The 24,348-nt window shown below is 38.8% G+C and overlaps 1 pseudogene; it reads left to right on the top strand.

Annotated features, from left to right (window-relative positions):
* The first annotated feature begins 17,211 nt into the window (after positions 1–17,211).
* Positions 17,212–18,282, top strand: LOC142446047 (ribose-phosphate pyrophosphokinase 1-like; annotated as a pseudogene).
* The last annotated feature ends 6,066 nt before the right edge of the window (positions 18,283–24,348 follow it).

The following is a 24,348-nucleotide window of genomic DNA, read 5'->3' as shown; positions in this document are numbered from 1 at the left end:
ATAATAATAACTTAAAATTTATCAAGGGTTTGTGTAGGTGGGAGGTAGGGAGGAAGGGGAAAAGGAGTTGCTGATATCAAAGACTCAAGTAGAAAGAAAATGTTTTGAAAATGATCATGGCAACGTGTCGCGCGCTCAGTCTCACCAGCAAGAAGGACGCGCCACAACAGGATTCTTCCACAGGCGTTTAATGCGGGTTCGATTTGCAGATGCGGAAAAAGACCCCGAAGCCCCAAACTACTGCTGCTTATATGCGCTCTATGGGGACGTGCTGTGCATTGATTGGTGCGTTCGCCAGAACCCTTATTAGCATACTCCAGGGTGGAGTTATGACTACGTCATCTAAGCAGTGCGCATGCTCTAAGTGGTTGTTTACCACTTAACTGGGCCACCGCCCTGACTGCCCCACACCATCTTGTAATGGCAGCGAGAGCTGCGGCTTCCCACAGCAACGTATGCACAAGTATCCTTGATGCAATTTATGTGTGGATTGATATGAGTTGTAAAAGCCCCAATAAAATGATTTATTTTTAAAAAACTTAATTTGCAACTCATTTTGGATTATTAGAATTTAGCAAATATTTTTGAGTGCTGGCTTTGTGTTAGCTTTTAAGGACAAGAAACAAATCTTTGACCTGAACTCTCCCTCAAGAATATCCATCCTAGTGAGAGAGGATGATGGGATCAATAAGATTATACAAAGAAAAGGGCACAGTGTGATATCGTTATGCACACTATATAAAAGATAAAGCAGAAAAGAGGGTCAAAGCTTGACATGGGCAGATCAATATTTCTTCCATAGGCTAGTGAAGAATTGAATTAATTACATGATAAAATATAGGACTATTTATGGAAGAATACGTCAGGAACAGACAACTGTCCTAAATTGAGAAATGCCCAGAGTGAAGAATATCAAAGGCACAGTGGGATGGGTGCTAGAGTAGTCTTGTGGAAACCCCTCCCAGCACTGAGATGCTTACATGTTCACTGATTTGACTTTCCTCCTGGAGTCAGCATCACTGCGTGTGTTTTGTGAGATGGAGAAGAACTTGGTGGATTGGTATCGGACATATGGGTTATTGTTGCATTTGTGGGCTTGGGCAGCATTGGGTTGGGATGTTTTCTTGATGTGCACTTAACCTTTATATAAAACTCTGTCTTATACATGAGTTTCTGTGGCTTTGTTTCTCTAAAGTACCCAGACTCACATACTGACTCTCTGGAGAGATGCTCTATTGACAAGACACAAGGCACTATGCTGATATACCCCATGCCCTAGGAACTGGATGAGCTAAGTGGAGACCCCTGTCAGCACTGGGATGCTTCTACTGCCACTGGATCCACAAAATTTTGCACCCACTGGCCTGTGATCATCCTGTGTTCAGCATCATTGCATGTGTTTTGTGAGTCTGAAGAGGACTTTATAGGTTGGTATCAGACATATGGGCTAATATCGGACTTATGGACTTGATCTGGACTGGGCTGGTGTGTTTTCTTAATATTCAACTGCTCTTTTATTTAAAATTCATTCTTATCACATACAAGTGTTTATGAATATGTTTCCTTGTCTATCCAGACTGACGTTGTCTATTGGTCCAATTGTGAGAATTTTTTTTCTTTACTTTGAACTGTAATTCATATTAAATCTGTGGTATTTGTTCTTAGTCAGTAAGTGTGGTAGTTACATAATCTGGTGTTGCTTTGAGGATTAAGAGTGTAGGGGTAGAGTCTAGCCTGTCAATCAAAATATAGGCAATGAGCCCTCTATGTGGCCATGGCCTTTCCCTGAGGATTCTGGGAATTCAAAAATTCCTCCTTGCAGGCAGGAGACACTTTTCTACTCTCTCCCTGAGAGACTCGCTACTGACAATCACATGGAACTATGCTCATGGCAGTGAGAGTCCTGGACCTGGAGAATCCACGTGGAACCCCCTGCCAGTGCTGAGATGCTTACAATGCCACTGAATTAATAAGATTTTCCACCCATTGGCCTGTAATCTTTCTGCATTCGGCATCATTGCATGTGTTTCATGAGTCTCAAGAAGACTTTATAAATTGGTATTGGACATATGGGCTAATATTGGACTTATGGACTTGATCTGGACTGGGTTGGGATGTTTTCTCAATATTAAACTGCTCTTCTATATAAAGTTCTTTCCTATATAAGTGAGAGTGCCCATGGGTGTTTCTGGGTTTTTCTCTAGTATCCCCAGAAAACACAGTAAATTTTTCAAAATATCTGTGTCATTTGCATGGGGCAGTTGTTATTGGGACTTTCTCCAATCTGGATGCTGATTTCTTATTTGTGTTGTTCCTTAATTATTGATATGCAATTGTATTTCCTTTTTTATTATAAATAAATCATTTTACTGGGGCTCTTACAGCTTTTATAACAATCCATACATCAATTGTATCAAGTACCTTTGCATATGTTACCTTCATCATTTTCAAAATATTTTCTTTCTGCTTGAACCCTTGGTATCAGCTGCTCTTTTTCCTCCCTTCACCACCCTCCAAACCTCATGAACCCCTGATAAATTATGATTATTTTCATATCCTACACTGTACATTGACTCTGTTTATCCATGTTATTGTGGTTGGGGTGGAGTTGGGGTGTATCATTGTAGTTGGTTCTCCATTTCTCTCCATTCTGCCCCCACCTTCCCCTACCCTCATGGTATTGCTACTCCCATTGCTGTTCCTGAGGGGTTTATCTCTGCTGGACTCCATTTGTCCAGAGCCCTTATCTATATCTTGGGTACACACTCTGTACTTAAAAAGCCAGCTTTTTAAGGTAGACCTAAGGTCATGATAGGGGGTAGGAGGAAGCATTACAAAATTAGAAAAATGTGTGTTCCATCGGTGCTGTGTTGTGCCCTGGCTGTCGCATTCTTTCCTGTGACCCTTCTGTAAGGAAATGTCTAATTGTCTACAAATTGGCTTTGGGTCTCCACACTGACCCCTATCATTTGCATTGATATATTTGTTCATTTTGGGTCTTCTGATACCTAGTATATTATCCTGTCAAAACCTCATGATCACACAGGCTGGCGTGCTTTTTTATATGGGCTTCATTTGTTCCTGGCTACATGGCCGCTTCTTTAGCTTCAAGCATTTAAGACCCCAGATGCTATATTTTTAAATAACTAGGCAACATCAGCTTACTTCACCACATTTGCGTAGGCACCCATTGGGACTTCAGTGATCATGTCAGGAAGGCGAGCATCACAGAATGCCAGGTTATTAGAACAAAGTGTTATTGCATGGAAGGAGTACTTGCGTAGAGACCCAATAACCATCTGCTACCTTAATGCTTAACATTTAAAACACAGAGAGAGACATATATCTCTATCATTATATGTTAATGTAATTGCATATATACATGCCTAATTATATGTCTCTGTAATGTCTTTTTCCTCCTAGTTCTTTCATCTATTTATTTTCCTTTGATCCTGTCTGACTATCAGGTTTGACCTTTATTAGACTCTTAGTACTTTCTTTTAGCTACATTGCATTTGATCAGATTCCATTAGAAATTCTATGCCATCCTTGCCATAATTTTTAGATTTCTTATTGTTCCTTTGTCTCTGGGCTTGTCTCCTCATTCCTTTTCCCCTCCCTTTTCCTCTCCCATGTGCTCTCAGAGCCATCAGACTGTTGCTTCACCTGGGGATTTGTTGTCCTACCTATTCTATATGAATATACATGAGAAAAGGGGAAAAAGGGAAAAAGGAGAAAAAATAAAAATTAAATAAAAATTTTAAAAACCCAACCCTGGAGTTGAGGCAAGATGGCAAACTTATAGGCAGCTCATGCTGGAAGCTCTATGGAGATCAGTGAGAGGAGTATTTTGAGTGCCAAGTGGGGTTTCTGAGGTTATTGGTTGTTTCCTGCAGTAGCCCAGAGAATGTTCCTGAACCAGGAGCTGACTTCAACCCTATCACCTGCACTCACTGTGGATTCCTGAGGCCCCAGGTCCTCCAGCCACATGACACAGGCTCACACCCCTTTTGCAGTGCCTCAGGACCGGCAGATGCCCAGCAGAGAATTGCAACTCTTTAGCAGTGCCCCAGGCCAGCCAGGTCCTGAGCAGAAACTCCTCTCCCAGCTGCAGCACCCCAGGCATGCCTGCTCCCTGGCAGAGGCTTGGTCCCCTTTCAAAGCACCCAGGACCACCAGCCATCCCGCAGGGGCTCATGCCTGGCCACAGTGTGCCAGGACCACCAGCCATCCCGCAGGGGCTCATGCCTGGCCACAGTGTGCCAGGACCACCAGCCATCCTGAAGAGGTTTGTGTAGCTGTGGTTTGGTGACCCAAAGGTCACATAGGGTCCTTCCACTGCCAATTGGTAGACCAGCATTCTTCCTTCTACATTTTCCCTTCATAATCCCCCATCTCTTTGAGCTTTGTGCAGTGGAGTTGCATGCTAACAAATGTAGCTGGACCCTTATTTCCACCTGCTCTTCTGTCCACATTCCCCTAGCTAGGAACATACCCCCACAACCCAACCCTCAAACTAGGTGCCCCAGCAGCACTTTCTTTCAGACCACGGCCTGCCCAGCTGTGAACTGGCCCCTACGGAAGCCTGAGAGCTATTAGAGCACAATGAAGGCTGAATTCAGAGCCTGAAAATTGAAATGGCCATCTAAGCTCCCTCCAAAAACTAGATTCCCAATAGACTAGGGTGAGAGGGAAAACCCAGTGTGACAAAGGTGAAGAACAACCCCTAAGGGCAGTTATCTACAGGCAGCCCACAGAAGCATTCATACCAACCTCCCAAAAAGAGAGGCCAGGGCTCTTTGACTTCCTGGGAAAATTATACCAACTTCCTCCAAAATGACATGCAAACAGAAATCTGCCTCAACCACCTTGAAAAGAAAACAGGAGAAACCAAATCCAATGTCAGGGGATGACCTAAACCTAATGGCAGGCATGGAAGAGGCAGATGTTGACCTGACACAAAAGGAAATCTTCAGAATGCTGCTTAGATTCATACAGTATATGAGGAAAGCAATATAGAGAAAGGATGACATGATAGAAGATATAAAGGCATTGCGCCAAAAGGAAAATACAAGGGTTAAAGGACAAGGTAACAAAAGCCAGTAGCAAATTCACAGACATTGCCAACGGATTTGAGGAGGAAGAAAATAACACAAATGACCTATAGGATAACCAGGGAGACTTCAACAGATGGGAAAACCAATCAAATTAGATAATCAGAGAAGTTGAAGAAAGTCTGATAACCATGCCTGGTGCTATGGAGAGAACAACATGAAAATAATTGGACTATCAGAACAAAATACAACAAAGAAATCAACTGCAAAAAAAGCGAGAGAATTCACAGAGGAAAAGTTCCCCAGTTTAATGATTGAAAACCAGACAACAATTAAGGAGGCCGAGAGTACATCAGCTAGACTGAATCCCAAAAAGAGGTCTCCAAAGTCAATAATAGTTAAAAGTATACGACTGTGAGGAAAATGAGAAAATAATAAGAACAACTAGAGGAAATATAGCAGTCAACTATAAAACACCCAAATAAGAATATGGTCAGACTTATCAGCAAACACTATGAAGAAGAGGAGAGAGTGAAGTAACATATTCCAAAATTTGAAAGAAAATAATGCAAACCCAAGAATACTCTATCCAGCCAAATTATCTATAAAGATAGATGGATATGTAAGAGTCTTGCCAGACAAGAGAACACTCAAAGACTAAAATAAAAGAAACCCAGCCCTACAAAAAAATCCTTGCCAACCCAGTATGGGCAGAAGAACAATACTCACTGAGCACAAATAAGAAACTGCCACATAGAAATTAACCACTGAGAGGTCAAAAACACTAAAACAGCCCCCAAAATAGCATTGGTTAAACAGTGGGAAGAAGGCAAGAATGAGCCACACACAAACACACACCTGCACAAGCCATTAATAAAGGGAGGTGTGAAAACACCCCACACAAAGATACAAGATGACATTATAGAGTCACAGATGGATGTAATAACCCTGAAAATCAATGGACTGGACTCAGGCATTAAAAGACATGGGCTACAAAACTGGCTTAGTAAACACAACCCATTGATCTGCTTACAGGAGACATCTCAAGATTATAGACAAAAATAGGCAGCGAATCAAAGGCTGGATAAAATTATACCAATCCAATGGCAATTAAAAAACACTGCAGGGTTGCAATCCTAATCTCAGACAATACTGATCTCAAGGTGCAAACAATAAAAGAGATAAAGACGGGCACTATATAATGCTCATGGGAACAATAGACCAAAAATCAGTGAGCACAATACATATGTACGCACCCAACAAGAGACATGCAAATTTATCCATCAAATGCTCCGAATGATGAAAAAAGAAACCACAGACTCAACAATCATAGTATGCTACTTCAATAGACTGCTCTCTGAGAAAGGTAGACAAAAGTAAAAGAAACTTAGCAAAAAGGCTACAAATCTAAACTTGACAATGAGACAAATTTACCTGATAGATACTTTCAGAGTTCTCCACCCAAATGCAAAGTATTCACATTCTTTTCAAGCCTACATGGCACATACTCGAAAACAGACCACATGCTGGGACACAATCGAGTCTGTGTAAATTCAAGCACATGGAAAGTATACAGACTTCCCTCCCCAACCACTCTTCCATAAGGCTGGAAATTAATAAAAGGACAATTAAGAAAATAAGGGCAAACAATTGGAGGATAAATAACTCTATTGAAAATGGAGTGCGTACTGACACAGATCAGAGATGAAATTCAGAAGTTTTTAGAAACCAAAGAGAATGAGAATACAGCTTACCAAACCTTTGGGACACAACATAGGCAGTTATCAGAGGATGTTTGATAGCAATATAAGCACATATTAAAAATGAATAGAGACTGATGATGATATAATGGCAGAAACCTAACAGCAATTAAAGCAGAGTCAACAGGGCCATCCTACTAATAGAAAAAATAAAAGAAATAATAAAAATCAGGGCTGAGATCCATTAGAGGGAAACCATTGAAAACATAAATGTAGCCAAAAGTTTGTTCTTTGAGAGAATTAACCTAATTGACAAATCACAGGCAATCCTAACCAAAGAAAGGTAGGAAAATTTTTCAATAGCAAGGAAGAGGGATGAAACAGGATATTACAACAGACTCTAATGAAATTAGAAGTATAATTATATAGAATTACAAAGACCTGTACTCCAATGAATTAGACAACTTGGAAGACATGGACAAATACTTGGATAAACAATTCCTCTCCAGACTATCCCAGATGGACCCCAAGCACCTCCACAGATACAGCCACCATGGTCAAAACAGTGTGGTACCGGTATAGTGGTAAATACTCAGATCAATGGAAAATAACTGAAACCTCAGAAATAAAATCATCAGCATACAGGGAACTGATCTTTGATAAGTACCACAAAAATATGTGGGAAGTGGATGCCATCTTCCACAAGTGGTGCTGGAAAAGATGGATATCTACCTGCAGATAAAATGAAGCAAGACCCTTACCTCACCCCATGCACAAGAATAAATTCAAGGTGGATCACAGACCTTGAAGTAAAACCCCAAAATATTACAGTCATCAATGAGGGAATGGAGACAAATCTGAGTACTTTGGCAGAGGAATGCATAAGCTATCAGAAATAAGAAAGGACACAAACACAGAGGAGGCATAAATTAACAAGTGGGATATACTGAAGATAAGACACCTGTGTGCATTGAAAGAATTTGCCAAGAGAGTAATAAGAGAGCCCACAGGCTTGGAAAACATCTTTTACAATGACACATCAGATAAAAGCCTTATTACTAAAATCTACAGTAGTCTGCTAGCTTCTAAAAAGAAAAAAACTAATTGCCCATTGAGGAGGTGGGCAAAAGACCTGAATATAGGTTTCACAGAGTATGAAATCCGAATGGCCAATAAACATATGAGAATAGGTTCCTAATCATTAGCCAGAAGAGAAATGCAAATTAAGACAACTATGGAATATCACCCAACACCCTCAAAGATAGCCCAATTAAAAATACCAGAAAGTCACATGTCACATGTGACCTCCTCCCTGGGGGACGGACAACAGAAAAGGGGTGAAGGGAGACGCTGGATAGGATAAGATATGACAAAATAATAATCTATAAATTATCAAGGGCTCATGAGGGAGTGGGGAACGGCGAGGGAGGGAAAAAAAAAAAAGAGGACCTGATGCAAAGGGCTTAAGTGGAGAGCAAATGCTTTGAAAATGATTAGGGCAAAGAATGTACAGATGTGCTTTATACACTTGATGTATGTATATGTATGGATTGTAATAAGAGTTGTATGAGCCTCTAATAAAATGTTTAAAAAAATATATCAGAAAGTAACAAATTTTGGAGGGGCTGTGGTGAGATATGAACTCTCACCCACTGTTTGTAGACCTTTAGGTATGTACAGCCATTATGGAAATAAATTTGGCAATATCTAAAACGGATGAAAATCAAACTATTATAGGACCCAGCAATGCCCCTTTGGGCATATATCCAGAAGGGATAAAAACAAACCATGGCCAGACATCTGTGCTCCATTGTTCATCATGGCACAGTTCACAATCACAAGGAGTTGGAAACAACCTAAATTTCCATCAATGGACATATGGATTAAAAAACTGGTACATATTTACAATGGATCACTATGCATCCCTAAAAAGCAGTGATGAACACATGACGCACAATGCCTCATGGGAAGAATCGGAGGAAATTATACTAAGTGAAGTAAGCTAAGCACAAAAGAACAAGTACACATGCGTCCAGTGAGGTATGCTTAAAAAGCAGAGCGGACATTGGGGAAAAGCTACTATATGCATACATTTCTGGGGTGAGGTCCAGGTAGTACAGCAGAAGCCAAACCCAATCCAGGGATTTATATGGCAGCCAACTAAAAAGGAGGGGGAAAAGAAAGAGGGGGAATATACATGGGTAGTGGGGAACAGGGCACTTACCCACCCTCGGGGAGGGTTTTGTTTATATCTCCACAGGTGAGGTAGAGAAGAACCAGACCTCAACTGGTGCACCAATATGTGAATACAACATACTGGCATGAAGCAGTGAACCAACAGAGAGGTCTGTGAGGCAGGTCCCAATCCAAGCTATGTGGATTGTGTCCCCACCCCTATCCCCAAAGACAGCACAGAAGTTACAGCTTGGGTAGGTGAGTACATCAGACCAGAGCACACAGGAGCAAACTAAAAATAAGGAGAGAGAAAGAGAGAATGGAACATAGCCTGGCCTGACAATCCCTGAAAACGATATTTTGACTGTGAGCAGCCAATGTACAGAGGACCATAGGGCCCATCTTACCATGATACACGATGTCCTTAACAGACCCATAGTGCTACAGGGTACAACACTGGAGACACAGTCTGGGAATTGTACCTGATCTGACCCTACTACACCTGCAAAACACTAAGGGAATGGCAACAGAGCTTCAAGGGAAGCAAAGAAATGAAGTCTCAGAGGAATCCCAAAAATAGACCATGGGGAAGGTTGAGCACCCTATCAGACTCGACTGGAAAACATTCATAAATGTCAACAAACAGTACTGAAACTATTTATATAGTTTTTATTTTTTGTTGATGTTTTTAAATTTGTTGTTCTTGTTCTGTTTTTGCGGTTATTTTTGTTTTTCCATGTCTGTCTAGATAATATAGGCATGATAAACAATCCAGAGAGGAAATCAATGCACAGACAGTTCTGGGAGGACACAGGAGAGGGGAAGACAAGGAAAAGAAAGGGGGAGCTAACAAACCTAGGGTCAAGGAAATAACAAGTGATCTAAAATCGATGGTGAGGGTGTGTAGGATGCCTATGGGGTTTGATCAAGTGCAATGTAGCCAAGAGGAATTAATAAAAGCCGAATCAAGGTGAAACATGATAGTAGGACCAGAGGAAAGTAAAAGGTAATAGAGGGAAAAAACTAGGAGGCAAAGGACATTTATAGAGGTCTAAATATAGGCATGTACATATGTAAATATATTTATATAGGACGATGGGAAAATATATCTATGCACATATATTTATATATTGTGGTAAGATAGCAGATGGACATTGGAGCTCTACTTAAGTACTCCCTCTAATAATGCGGCATTCTGTGATACTCACCTTCCTGACATGCTCGCTGAAGATAAAATGGGTGTATACGCAAATGCGGTGAAGAAAGCTGATGGTGCCCAGCTATCAAAAGTTATAGCATCTGGGGTCTTCAAGACTTGAAGAAAAACAAGTAGGCATCTAGTTGAGAAAATAAAAGCTCACCTAGAAGAAGCACACCAGGCTGTGTGTTTATGAGGTGTTGATGGGAACAGGTTTCAGGCATCAAAGATCCAGAACAAAAAATCATATCATTATGAATGAGGGAGAGTGTGGAGTGAAAACCCAAAGTCCATCTGTAGACAATTAGACATCCCCTCACAGAGGGGTGATAAGAAAGAGATGGGTTAGTCAGGTTGCAGTATAGCACCGATAAAATATACAAATTTCCTCTAGTCCTTTAATGTCACTCTCCCCACCCCCAATATCATGAACCCAATCTACCTTATAAATCTAGCTACACCAGAGCATGGATACTGGTACAAATAAGAACTTGCAACACAGGGAATCCCGGACAGAAAAACCCCTCGGAACCAAAAATGAGAGTAGTGATACCAGAAGGGTAAGGAAAAGGTGGGGGGATAAAAAGGGTACCTATCACAATGGTCTACATATAACCCCCTCCTAGGAGGACGGACAACAGAAAAGTGGATGAAGTGAGACAGCAGTCAGTGTAAGATATGAAAATAATAATAATTTATAAATTATTAAGGGTTAATGAGGGAAGTGGGGCTGGGGAGGGAGGGAATAAACGAGGGGCTGATACCAAGGGCTCAAGTAGAAAGATGTTTTGAAAATAATGATGACAACATACAAATGTGCTTGACACAACGTATGTATGTATGGATTGTGATAAGAGCTGTAGAGCCCCCAATAAAATGATTAAAAAACAGAACCATAAAACCTCTAATCCTATGGATAGTTCCAAGTCTGTCTGCTGACCCTTCCGAATGATTTCCAATCTGACCTGGTGAAATGCCACACTTGCCCATTGATTCCAATGTCCATTTTTGGGATTCCTCGGGTCCTTCTTTGTTTTGCTCCCCTTGTTTTTCTGCTGTGCTCCCTTCATTTTTCGCTCTGGTGGCGGTGGTGGATGGGGTGTCAGACTGGGCACAATTCCCACTCTGTCTCCAGTGCTGTCCCCCGTAGCCCTGTGGATCAATAAGGGGGCATTGTGTTTCATAGTGGGCCCAGCCCTACAGTCCTTTTAGTGTACTGGCTGCTCAGAGCAGGGATGATGTCCTAGAGGTTTGGTGGGCCATGTTTAGGATCTCTCTCTCTCTCTCTCTCTCTCTCTCTCTCTCTCTCTCTCTCTCTCTCTCTCTCTCTCTCTCTCTCTCTCTCCCCTAGTTTGCTCCTGTGTGATCCTGGCAGACCCACCACTCTACCAGGGCTGTATCTTCACTGTTGTCCTCTGTAGTACATTCTTCTGGGGATGCGGTTGATATAGCTGGGACTGGCTTTGGCCCCACAGACCTTTCTGTTAGTTTGCTACTTTGTGCTCATATGTTTCCCTTGAGGTTTGACACCCCAGGTTCAGGTCTAGTCCCTTTATTGCTTTCCTGTGGAGACATATGAAACCATTCAGTATTCCTGTATTCTTTTAAATTCTTTTTTCTTGGTTTATATAGAGTTTCCACATGAGGACAAGTAAACGTTCTGCGATTCCCATTTTTAGAATGCTATCTATAATTACTTATGATCCATACAGTCACACCTTTGCATAGTCAACAAAACATGTGGTAACATATGCCTGAAATTCTGTGTTCAACCAATATCTATTTGGCAGAAACAATAATATCTCCCAGTGGTTGCTTTATCTGAATAAAATTTTAATTTCTGGCAGTTACTTGTCGGTATTTCACTACAACCATTTTTGTTATCTTCACAAATGTACTTGCTTATGACATTAATATATGGCCACTTGATGGTATGCTCCACACTCAGCTCCTGGGTTTGTCATAATGATTTTGAGCTTTTCCAGTCTATTCCCAAAGAGGTAGTCAGCTTGATTTCTGTGTATTTCATCTGGTGAGGTTGACAGGTATAGTTGTCATTTAGTTTGTCAAAAAAAGAGATTTGCAATAAACACATTGCTTTTCTTTCAAAATTCTATCATGTGGTCTCTGACAACATTTCCACCATCAAGGTCACATTTTACAATTTATTCTTTGTTTCTAACTTTTACATTCCTATGATCAATAATTATCAATACACCTTGACTGCATATTTGATCAATTTTAGACTGCATATATTTAAAAAATCTTCAATTTCTTCTTCATTGACATTGATGGCTGGTCCTTAAATTTGCATAATAGTTTTATTAACTGATCTTCCTGTGGGAATATGTATATTATCTTCATACTGACAGTGTTGTACTTCCAGGATAAATTTTGAAATATTCTTTTTGATAATAAATGTGACATATTCTTTGTCAACTTGTACTTTCTAACATACTAAACCATAGGATTGTCCAATATGGTCAATACCAGTCCATTTCAGCTCACTAAAGCTCAGGACATTGACTTTTATAATTTCCATTTCATTTTTGACACATTCCAATTTTTCTATTTTCATATGTTGTTCTGATGGTTTTGTTCTGATTATAAATAGGTGCTTGCAGCTGCCTTTTCTCAGTTTGATTTGAGTCACATCAGCAAATGTTCGTACCAAAATCTTTACTCCATCCATGTCATTTAAAGATAAGTCTATTTTTTGGAATATGTTCTTCTCCAGTATACTTTTGAATTCCTGCCAATTTGAGAAACTAGTCTTAAGACCCTCTGTTAGTCTGAGTACTTTAGAGAAACAAATTCACAGAAACTCATGTATAAGAGAGAGTTTTATATAAAGGTTAAGTATGCATCAAGAAAACATCCCAAACCAGTGCTGCCCAAGACCATAAATCCAACATTAACCCATTAACCCGTATGTCCAACACCAATCCGCAAAGTCCTCCAACATCTCACAAAACAGACACAACGATGCTGACTGCAGGAGGAAAGCTGAGCCAATGAATGTGTAAGCAGCTCAGTGCTGGCAGGGGTCTCCACAGGGCTGCTCCAGCACCCTGGGCTGCTTCGGGGTAGGTCCATGTGGCTTCTCCTCAGGGATATCTTGTAGGAAGTGAGCCTTGCCAGCTAAAGCAGGGAACTGGCTAAGGCCGCTGCACCCTGGTTCGACCATCAGAAAGCAAGAAACCCAAGAACTAGAAAGGCGAGGCTCACTGAGCCTTTTATCTCTCCGCCTTTCAATTAACCCCACATGTGTTTATTGGCCAGGTTGGCACAATAAACTAACTACCTCAGGCCCTATATCAATGTTTCACTGCTATCTGTAATTTTTAATTGGGATTATTTTGGAATTAGATCTCCCTTTCCTTCCATGGGTGACTTTGCTGGTATTTGAAAAATTGCTGAAATAGCTTCTAGCATCCTAGTAAAATGCAAGCCACCACAGTATGCAATCTGAAAGATGGGTTGTGAATCTAAAAATCAACGTTTTGAGTCAAAAGTTCCAACCACCATGATATATGCTCTATCTTTGTAACTACATCTGATAATTGCTTAAGGAAAACCCCACAGAATAACCTTTTTTTTTTTTAACAATAACTAAGGGCACTTCTGGAGGTCATTTTTGTTCTTTGCTTTGAAAGCACTGAAGCTATTGCCTTTCAGGATTTTTGAAATTTATGAGACAACTTATAGTTTCTATGCTAGAAACTGATGACATTCTATTCATCTCTCTTCCACTAATTTGATTTGCTGTGTCCCTTTCATGAAAGACACTAGCTAATCATAAATCTGAGTCATTGTGGGCATGCTGCATTGATTTTATTATTATTGTATTACAGGGTTTCAGTAACTTAGATTTAGGATTATGAACATAACTGCCAGAAAATATTTATAGCAGGCTGCCATACCCACATTTTTAGGATTTGACTTGTTGCACAGTTTCTTTTAAAAATCTTTACACTTATCCCTTGACTTTAATTTAAAAATACAATGCTCTAATGTTTATATTTTCAGACAACACAAACAATCCTTGTTTCTTTACATTTTTATATCTTCCACGTGGAATTTCAAAATAATTTTGATAAGAATAGTTTCTACATAGCAACCAAACTACTGCCATTTGATTGATTCTGAGTCATAGCACACATATATAGGTTTTCTAAGTCTTTACATCTTTACAAGAGCAGATAATCTAAACTTTCTACTGTTTCCTAGGTTAGTCAATAGCAATTGGGGAGTATTTTTTATTTCCTTGCATTTTGATATTGCATTTTTAAAACTGAACTTTGTGGACATGCAATGTCACCTCAAATAACACTCAAGTGTATTTTGAATTCTTGTAATGTGGCTCTTAATTTGTTTTGAGAAAAGGCAAGGCTTGTTCATTATTATGCAGAAGAGGACATAACATTTTTAAAGGACAAATATAATTATTAATTACATGCATAACACTTTATTTTTAGGCAAGCTGTATGAGGTGTAAAGTAGCTATAAAGATATATTCATTTAAAAATGATTAATAATGGAAATAGATATTTTCATATGCCCAATCAGAACACTTAGTTTTATATTATCTCACTTATACCTAAAAAAACTCTTAAGATACTTAAGTGGTCTAAAATTAAAGACAATGTGTTGTCTTTGATTTCAAAGAATACCAACACTTTATACTGTAATATGTATTAGCTTGTCATATATCATAGGGTATGTTATTGTCTGTAACTATTTTTTCTCACCTCACATCACTGTGCCAGATTCTTGGGCAAGCCTATGGGGCAACAAGAGAAAACTCCTGTATATTTTTCTCTTTCCGTTCCATGGAGCAAAACTCTTATTTGTAAAATACTAAACTACTTTATCCTCATGAGACTTATTGAGATGTGGAAATAGAATAAGATCATGACGTTTTTTAGTATTTTTCTCCCCATAATTGTTACAATGCAGGCCTTCTGGGTTCTTACCTCTTTGTTGTCCTCTTTGTGTTGGAGGATTGGTAGAGGAATTTCACAGTCTTTGTTAGGATTTCCATAATGATTGACCTCACCAACAGACAGCTGTAAAACCAATACTGGTAATAATAGTTAATGCTCTCTTGAGTAGAAAATGAAAGAGCTTTAATGAAAAAAAAGTGCTTCTGATAAATGATGATCTTTTATAGAATTAAACTTGTGCCTCACTTGCTCAGTGACTTATAAGAATAAATAAAGGAATCAAGGATGGTACGAACATTTGGAAATATGTGCAAATGTTGAAATATTGAAGTGTGGAGTTAAAAGAAAAGTCAGGACTAGATGACCAAATAAATATACAGTTGTAACTAGTGGTGATGTAGATATAATGTTCTTTGAATATTCATATATTTATTTAGCCATTTATGAGGATGGAACACATAAAATGTATAAATGTATACACATACAAATAGTTATATTTAGGGTGTTGGGTAGATCATGGCGTTTTTGGAGTGCTGGTGGTGCAAACAATTGTTAGTATTTAACTAAATACTAGTGGTTCAAACCCATCTGGTGGCCCCGCAGGAGAAAGAATTGACTTTCTGCTCTCATAAAGCTTATAGCCATGGAAACCATATAAAACAATTCTATAGAGACACCAGGCATAGGGACACCATGAGTTGATCAAAGGCACCTAACAAAACAATGACGGGGATTTAAGCTTTTCCCACAGTCTTTGAGCCTTTTCAGTGAAAATATATCTGAGGAAAATAAGAGTAAATAGAAATAGGACTTGGAGGGAGACGTATGCTGAACGAACCACAGTATTTAGATCAGAATGGAATGTTGCCACATTTCAATGAGAAGAATGATATCTGTTCTTTTCAAATGCTGTACTGTGGATTAGCACTGTTGGTTCCTAGAATTTGTGAAGTGTAGAAACTCAATTATAAAGTATATGAATTTTGGCTTTAAAGACGAACTCAATCAAATCAATATAGACTATTAATGAAAGTAGAGTAGTAAATAATTAACAAGAAACAGGGAATATAACTGTCATAAACACTGGAATCCTTAAGTTCAAATGGAGGTCATATGATGACATATGAACTTGGAATCACAAGGGATATTAATGAAGGGCAATTTTCATTTGGGTTTCTGTTTCTAGTAAGTATAAATCCTTGCAATACATATGTATATGATTCCCTTTATCTATTTCCTCTAACCATAATCCCCTACACTTACTTCTGCTTTACCCTCACTCCCATTGGCGAAGACTGTCTCTTCACTGGGATGGGCCTGAATAACACTGGAAGAAGACTTACTTCTACACCTGTTTGGCTAATGTGCTCTGCTTCTTAGTGAAATTTTGGTGAGCTCACCCAACGACTCAGTGGAAGAAGGAATGTCCACAAAATCCGCAGCAAGGGCATTCTATGAGAGCAGCTTTACTCTGTCACATAGGCTTGTCACAAGAATTGAAATCGGCTGGACATTACCTAACAATAATAATAGCAACATGGCTAATTATCAACCTCTCCCTTATGATTGATATTGTGTAATTAAATACTTTCCTGTATGTTGCAAATGGTTCAGCACTTAGCTACTAAAGAAAAGTTTAGAAGTTCAAATCTGCACAAGGCATCTCCAAAAGAAAGGATTGGTCATCTTCTTCCAAATGGTTACAGCCAATGAAAATCCTATGAACATTTCTATCCTAAAATACAGGGGCTCACCCGTCACCATGAATTAGATTCAAGATGATTAATCACAGTTTTTATGAGGAAGTATAGGACACAAAACAGTACTTAATGCAATCATTGTATATTGCACTTAAGGGTTTATCTCCCAATACTATTGATCTTATCCCTGTTTATGTTCTTGGGGTATGTCCTACAACAACCTTCCTGGAACTTCCCATAGTATTTTCTTTGGTATCAGTGCCTGTCACCTTCTCACTTCAAGTCAGCTTTTCCTCAGGCTTACAGCTGATCATTCTAAAGGAAAAATCCTAATGGGAGACATGAAGCGGTTAGTACTGAGTCTCTACAGCTTTCAGTTCTAGCCTCAGCTACAGTCAGTGACACCCAAGAGCAGGGTACTCAGGGTACTTGGCCCAGATGTCTGACACCCAAATCTTCAGCAGCAACTCTCACCAAGACTTATCCCAGAAAATTGCTGATTGCTTGGGCCTGATGCTTGGAAAGGTGGTGACTAAGCTACTGGGAGACCTGTGTTGAAACTGGCTAGTATTCGTGGAAAGGTTGGCTTCATTGTCCAGAATGGTTGTGAAGGAATCAACGACAATCTAATGGAACTTTGGGTCATGATAAATGCCTGCATGGTTACTTCAGCCTACCTGTTTACTGCAATCATCCCTTGTTTTCCTTGTGCTTGGCAGGTTAAGAAGGATTCCTATCCTGGCCCCAATCTCAGCCAAGCTTGTTGCAAATATGCAGGTTGTAGTAGGTGCAGATCATCTTTCACTGTGGATATACGTGTGTCTCAAATTCAGGGCTTCTTTGATAAACCTGTTGACAATCTGTATGCCAAGCCAGCTAGCAGTGAATAAGGTAGAATATCTCTGAGCAGAGGAACTGCACTATTGCCTCACCTGAAACTGTTGGGGCTAAAAGAGTGACTGCCATTGCAGACTTCTTGAATGTGAACTTCACTTTAATTCACAAAGAACAGAAGAAGCCAACAAAGTAGACCTCGTGCGTGGTGCTCTTAAGAGATGTGAAGGATTTCTTGTCCATTCTTGTGGATGATATGGCTGACACCTGCCGAGCAATCTGCTATGCAGCAAACAAAGTTCTCTCAGCTGGAGACACCAGAGTTTATGCCACCTTGACTCGTGGAGTCTTTTCTGGCGCGGCCATTTTCTGCATCAACAATGCATGCTATGAAGACTTAGCCTCAAGAGGATAAGTTGAAGTGTTGCTATAAAATACAGGTGATTGACATCTCCATGATTCTTGCGGAGGCCATCAGCAAAATTCACAAGGGAGACTGTTTCCTAGCTATTCAGCCATATCCCTTTGGAAAAGAGGCACTCTGAGGAGTTTTCCAAATTAAATCCATCCCACCCCTGGTTTTTCCCTTGGTATGTGATGAAAAGTTCTGCAGAAGATCCACCTGCTCAGATAATTGGAGTTTATCTTAATTTGGGGAAAGAAAGATTGAGGTAGCTGCGTTCTCCAACCTGCATTGTCTCTGTCTAGCTTCCTTGATGACATGGAAAGCATTGCAGCTTTTAACGACAGATCAATTGCTGCAAGATTTCAGACTTTGAGGGTGTTGTGTAGGGGTGTTGAAGGTGATGGGGGAAGTGTAGAATACTTTGCATGTGAATTCTTCAGGTTTTTCTTTGTCCAGAACAACTAGCAAAAAACGCCAACTCAGTACATAGCTCCTGCATTGTGTGTCATATCCCCCATCAACCCCCGCCCCCCCCCACTCATGTGTCACACTTTCTCTAAGGCCTATGTTAAATTATAGTAAGAGCTTTAGGTAACTCCCAACCTAGTTTTCCTAGTTGCTACAAGGCTAGAGTCAGCAACTTCAGCTAGAGGAGCCGTTGGGTAGGGCCACGGTGGAGAGGATCAGGGAGCACAATGGCATCAGATGCTTTTGGAGAGGAAGCACAGTTATCCATCACTATCAGCTAGTGGACTCTGTTCTCTTGAGTCACACTTTGTACCTGTTCGTTTCAATTTGGCTTGACCTTCCACCAGCTTGTCCTTTTCCTGGGTAAATAAATCTACTTGGGTTCAAATGGACCAGTGTACCATAGTCTTATGGAAAGCAAACTTGTTTCCTGCTATGTAATTTCTAACAGCGACATGACATGACTTTGCCCTAGCTTAAGCTTCCTCGACTATTGCCACCAGGGTGGTAGATTTTAGATGTTGTCATGGTGCCTTTTGATTAATTTAAATATTTTTACTTTCCTTCCTTGGATTCCTGTAGCCTCTTGAATGACAAGAAATCTCTGTTAACAATATTGATGTCATTGTCTCTTATCGTCTCTTGTCAAGGAAACTAATAAAGTGTCTTCATGTGTGTGAATAAATAAATAAATACAGAAAATCCTAGTGTATTCTTGTTGTTGTGCATAGTTAACATTCAGTCAGTTGAGGGACCCACATTTGCAGACTGGAACTGCTTGATAGAGTTTCCAAGACTGTTACTGTTTGGATGAAAAACCTCTGAGTTGGAACCACTACTTTTTCTGCTAGTAGTAAAGTGATTAACCTTTTGCCCTACCCAGGATTTCCACTTAAGCCAAAGTAAAGCTCACTGTCCTTGAGTTGATTCTGACTCAGAATAACATCAATCACCGTGGTTTATTAGGCATTTGTCCATGTGTTCATCACTTACAGTTCTGTTGCCTGTGCCTTTTCTCCCCTTTCCTTATTACTTCCACCCTATAATTGAAATATCTAAAGTATTTTGATCCTAATATAACTTTGAACTAACATGACCACTTCCTGGACCCTCTTAAAATATATATACTTAATTTGCCACTTTGTAAATATCTGATCCACCGTGCCAATTTATAAATTCATACTCTCAATTCAAGATTACTTGTGAATATTATTTCTTTTATGTATAATTACTTAATTTGTCACCCAAGATAGAATTTCTTGCATTCCTTTACTGGCTAAGCTCTATTCCTCTCTGACTTACCATGCTCCCTCTTCACTGTGTAGCCTTGAGAACTTGTCTTCTTGTTTGGTTTGACAATTGCTCTTTACTGGCAGGAGATTAGAAGATAGAAATTGGAATATTTATTTTTTGATGTATCTCTTCTTCAGCTGCATCCTTGGCAGTAGTCTATATATTATTCTATGACTATACTTCTCACGGAGAGAGGGAGAAAAAAAGCCCCTCCTCCAGGGCTTCAGCTCTGACTGCTGTTTAATTAGATAACACTAATTCCATTCCAACCTAGGACTTGTAAAAGCTTTCTGTTGCTTGTTTCTGAGTGTGTCCACATCTTTTTATCAGTTTCTTAAGGCTTTTCATGCTACTATTAATGCATTTTCTGTTGAACTAGCTGAGTTGGTTTATATTTTCTCCCAGAATCCCAATGTATTTACATTGTGTGTGTGTTTCCCCAGAGATATATTTTAACCAAATGGGCTGAAAATTATCTTAATGGTAATTTTACTGAATATTAATTTAATAAGTTTTGTTTGTTTGCTTTTATTTTGTTTTTCTATGAAACAGATTGTCAAAATTTCTGAGAACACGTGCTTCTATTTTTGAACAAAATGATTTATAATGCATTATACATAAAGCAATTTGTCTGTATTTAAAATTGAAGGATAAATCACACAATAGTTATGCTTTTGCAAGCTCCAGGTGCAAGGCCCATTTTTAATGCATTAATAAAATAATGCATTAAGGGATGATTTTCTATAGAGATAATGAGCTAACAGTCCATCCTGAATTAAGCAGTTCCCAGGGGCAGGGAAGCAGTTATATCTAGACACTTTGGAAATATGGTACCCTATCCTTGATTTTATCTTTCAAACACACCTCTGCAAAAAATACATACTGGAGAGTTTGAACTATTGACCTTGTGGTTAGTCGCTCATTAAGTCATTGTGGCATTGGTGGCATTGTGCCACCAATAGAGCCTCTCAAACTTAAAAAAAAACAAAACAAACTCGGTGTCATTGAATCCATTTTGACTCATAGTGACCTTATAGGGCAAGATGCAACTACCCTGTTGGTTTTTGAAACTATAACTATTTATGGGAGTAGAAAGCCTCATCTTTCTCCATGGAGTGACTGGTAGTTCACAACTGCCGACCTTGTGATTAGTAGCCCAACATGTAACTACTATACCAAGAGCCTCTAGATCCATAAAATTCAATTACTTTTACGAAGGATCTGCAGAAGGTGTGGAGCAGCACTTCTATCCTTCATATTCCAGGTTGGTCTCCACATTCTTGTGTATATTAATTTGCTCCTTCTATCAAAAGAAAAGGTGTACATGTGAAATTTATCTATGCCTGGGACTCTGGCTAAAAAACTTGTTTTGCTTATGTCATTATCATTATATTGTTAAAGCCCCTTTCCTAAATTTTATCCTTTTCCTTTCTAAAAATAAAATGTATTCCCTAGAACTATTCTCCATTGACCATAAAATATATTTACTCTTTTTGGTTTTATTTTTAGTTAGCTATTGTATTGTCATTTGCATTGATCTATTGGCCATTGTCTACACATACTCATTTTCTTCATTAATTTTTATGAAAGGAAAATAAGAACAACACAAATTGCCATGACATTGGAGTCTAGGTAGAGACAAAAGCATAGCTGTCTATTTGTTGATGTATATCTATCTATCTATCTACCTATCTATCTATCTATCTATCTATCTATCTATCTATCTATCTATCTATGTATCTATCTATCTAACATCTACCTACCTACTTATGGAAGTAATGGGATTTTTGCAAAATAATTTCTGTTTTATTTTACACAATTGGACATGTGGATAATCAAATTCCATCTATGAGGTAAAATGTATATTTCTAGAGATTTTTTCTTAACTACTTTCTATGTGTTCTACTAGAATTTTTCTAGAGACAGAAACAGGTGCTCTATTAGGTAGAGGGCTATACTTCAGTGTTATGCCAAGGTCAATAGTTAGAAACTACCAGTTGCTCAATGGGATAATGATGAGCCTTTCCACTTCTGTGAAAAGTTGCTGTCTCAGAAATTCAAAGGAGCTTTTATATTCTGCCTAGAGTGTCACCATTAGTAAGAATTGACTCGTTGGTAGTGAGTTGGACACAGGGCTTGCTGCTTTTCATCAGTCTATATCATGGTGTTGGATAAACTCAATTATAAGAATTAACCAATTGCTTTCAGTCTGTTTTTCTTTGTTCTAAAATCTAGACACACGTTGTCTCCTTATATATGAAAAAGATTTCCTATTGTTGTGCTTACATAAGGAGATTTTGTATCTAGTTCAACTATTCTCATCTAGTCCTCTCCAAATAACATGGTTCCTACTTTCTTGATCATGTTCACCACCCTATAGGTATACTCAGTTTTGCTAGAAAAATTCTTTTTATAATTTATGTCATGCATTCATCAGACATCTGTAATATGTCAGATGTTGGATAATTTATTTGTAGTCTGGGCACTATAATTCCTTGAATTTTACTTAGTAGAATGACATTTTGGAATCTACATTTCAACATTAACTTTAGTATTATTACTATTTTATATTTGGTGCAGTCCAGCTGTTTCTGTGACCCAATGTGCAAAAGAAAGAAATATTACCTGGTCCTACACCATCTTCACAATTGTTCTTATGTTTGAGCATATGGTTGTAGCTGCTATGTCAATTATTCTTGTCTAGAGACTTTTTTTCTGTCTGCTGCCACTCTACCAAGCATAGTATCCTTTTCCAGTGATGGTTTCTCCCAACAGCATGTCCAAAGGACATGAGAAGGAAGTCTCATCATCCTTGCTTCTAAGGAACTTACTGACCGTATGTCTTCCAATATAAATTTATTGCATCTTTTGGCAGTTCATGGTACTTTCAATATTCTTTGCCAGCACCACAATTTAAAGGCATCAAGTTCTTCCTTATTCAGCATCCTGCTTTCACATGTTTTTGAGGAAATTGAAAATACCATGGCTTGGGTCTGGCACACCTTAATTCTCAAAGTAACATTCTTTCTTGTTACCACTTTAAAAAGGTATTATACAGCAGATTTCTTCAATGCATGGTGTCATTTGAACTCCTGACTGCTGCTCCAATGAGCATTCATTATGGATCCAAACAAGGCAAAATCCTTGGCAATTTCAATAGTTTCTCCACTTCATGATGTTATATATTGGTCCAGTTGTGAGTATTTTTATTTATTTTACATTGTGCTGTAATCCATAGTGAAGGCTATGATCCTTGTTCTTCATTATCAAGGTCTTAAAGCCTTCCTCACTTTCAGCAAGCAAGATGTACAATCTGCATATCACAAGTTCTTAATAAGCCTCCCTTAAATACGGATACCAAATTCTTCATATAGTCCACCTTCTCTGATTATTTTCTCAGCATACATATTGAATAAATATGTTGAAAAGATATAACTCTGACTCACACCTTTACAGATTTTAAACCATATGGTATTTCCCGTCTGTTCCCACAACTACTTTTTGATCCATTTACAAATTCCATGAGTACAATAAAGTGTTCTCCAAATTCCATTCTTCTTAAGCCTATCCAAAGTTTGTGTGTCAATTTGTCATACTGCAGTATTTTGTGTCTTGCTGGGATATTGCAAGCTATGTGAGTGGTATTTCAAATACCAGCATGATCAGCCAAAGTGAACAGATTTCAACAGAGCTTAAAGACAATGAAGAATGAATATGATGTTCACTTTGGATGAATTAACTACTGAAAACCTTACGGATAACATAAAAACATGGTCAGATACTGAAAACCTCATGAATAGAATCATAGCATCATCAGAATTAGTACCAGAAGAAATTCTGAAACTTGCTTTTAATTGAATAATAGCAAAGGCAAATAAAAGAAAAGATGAATTCAAAAAGTTGAACAGACAATTTCAAAGGGTAGCTAAAAACCAAAATATTATAATGAAATATGCAAAGTTCTAAAGTTAGAAAATGTTAAAGGACGAGCATGCACATCATATCTTAAACTGAAGAATAATGCAAGAAAATTTTCAAGTTGCAATATTGAAAGATTATATGGCCAAAATATTGAATGATGCTGGAAGCATCAAGAGAAGATGGAAAGAGTACCCAGGGCCACTAGCTCATATTCAAATCCTTGAAGAAGTAGCATATAGCAAGAACAAATGGTATTGAAAGTAACTGTACTGAAGCATTGGACAAAAACAAGCTCCCAGGAATTGATGAGACACCCACTGAAGTGGTTCAACAAGCTGAGAAAGCACTGAGAAGCACTCCCTCATTATGCCAGGAATTTGGAAGATAACTAATTGACTGGAAGAAATCTATATTTGTACCCATTCAAAGACAAGTGACCAAACAGAAAGTAAAAATTATAGAACAATAGCATTAATATCACATGCAAGCAATTTTTTGCTGAAGATCATCTGACAACAATCACAGCAATACATGAACAGGGAACTGCTTGAAGTCCATTCCATATTAGGAAGATGACATAGAACAAGGGATATCATTGCTGATTTCAGATGGAACTTGGCTAAAAGCAGAGCACTCACCTTAGGATTTATTAA

This window comes from Tenrec ecaudatus, chromosome 4, assembly GCF_050624435.1.
Source record: "Tenrec ecaudatus isolate mTenEca1 chromosome 4, mTenEca1.hap1, whole genome shotgun sequence".
Taxonomy (NCBI): domain Eukaryota; kingdom Metazoa; phylum Chordata; class Mammalia; order Afrosoricida; family Tenrecidae; genus Tenrec; species Tenrec ecaudatus.
This window is presented reverse-complemented; position numbering and strand designations above follow the sequence as displayed.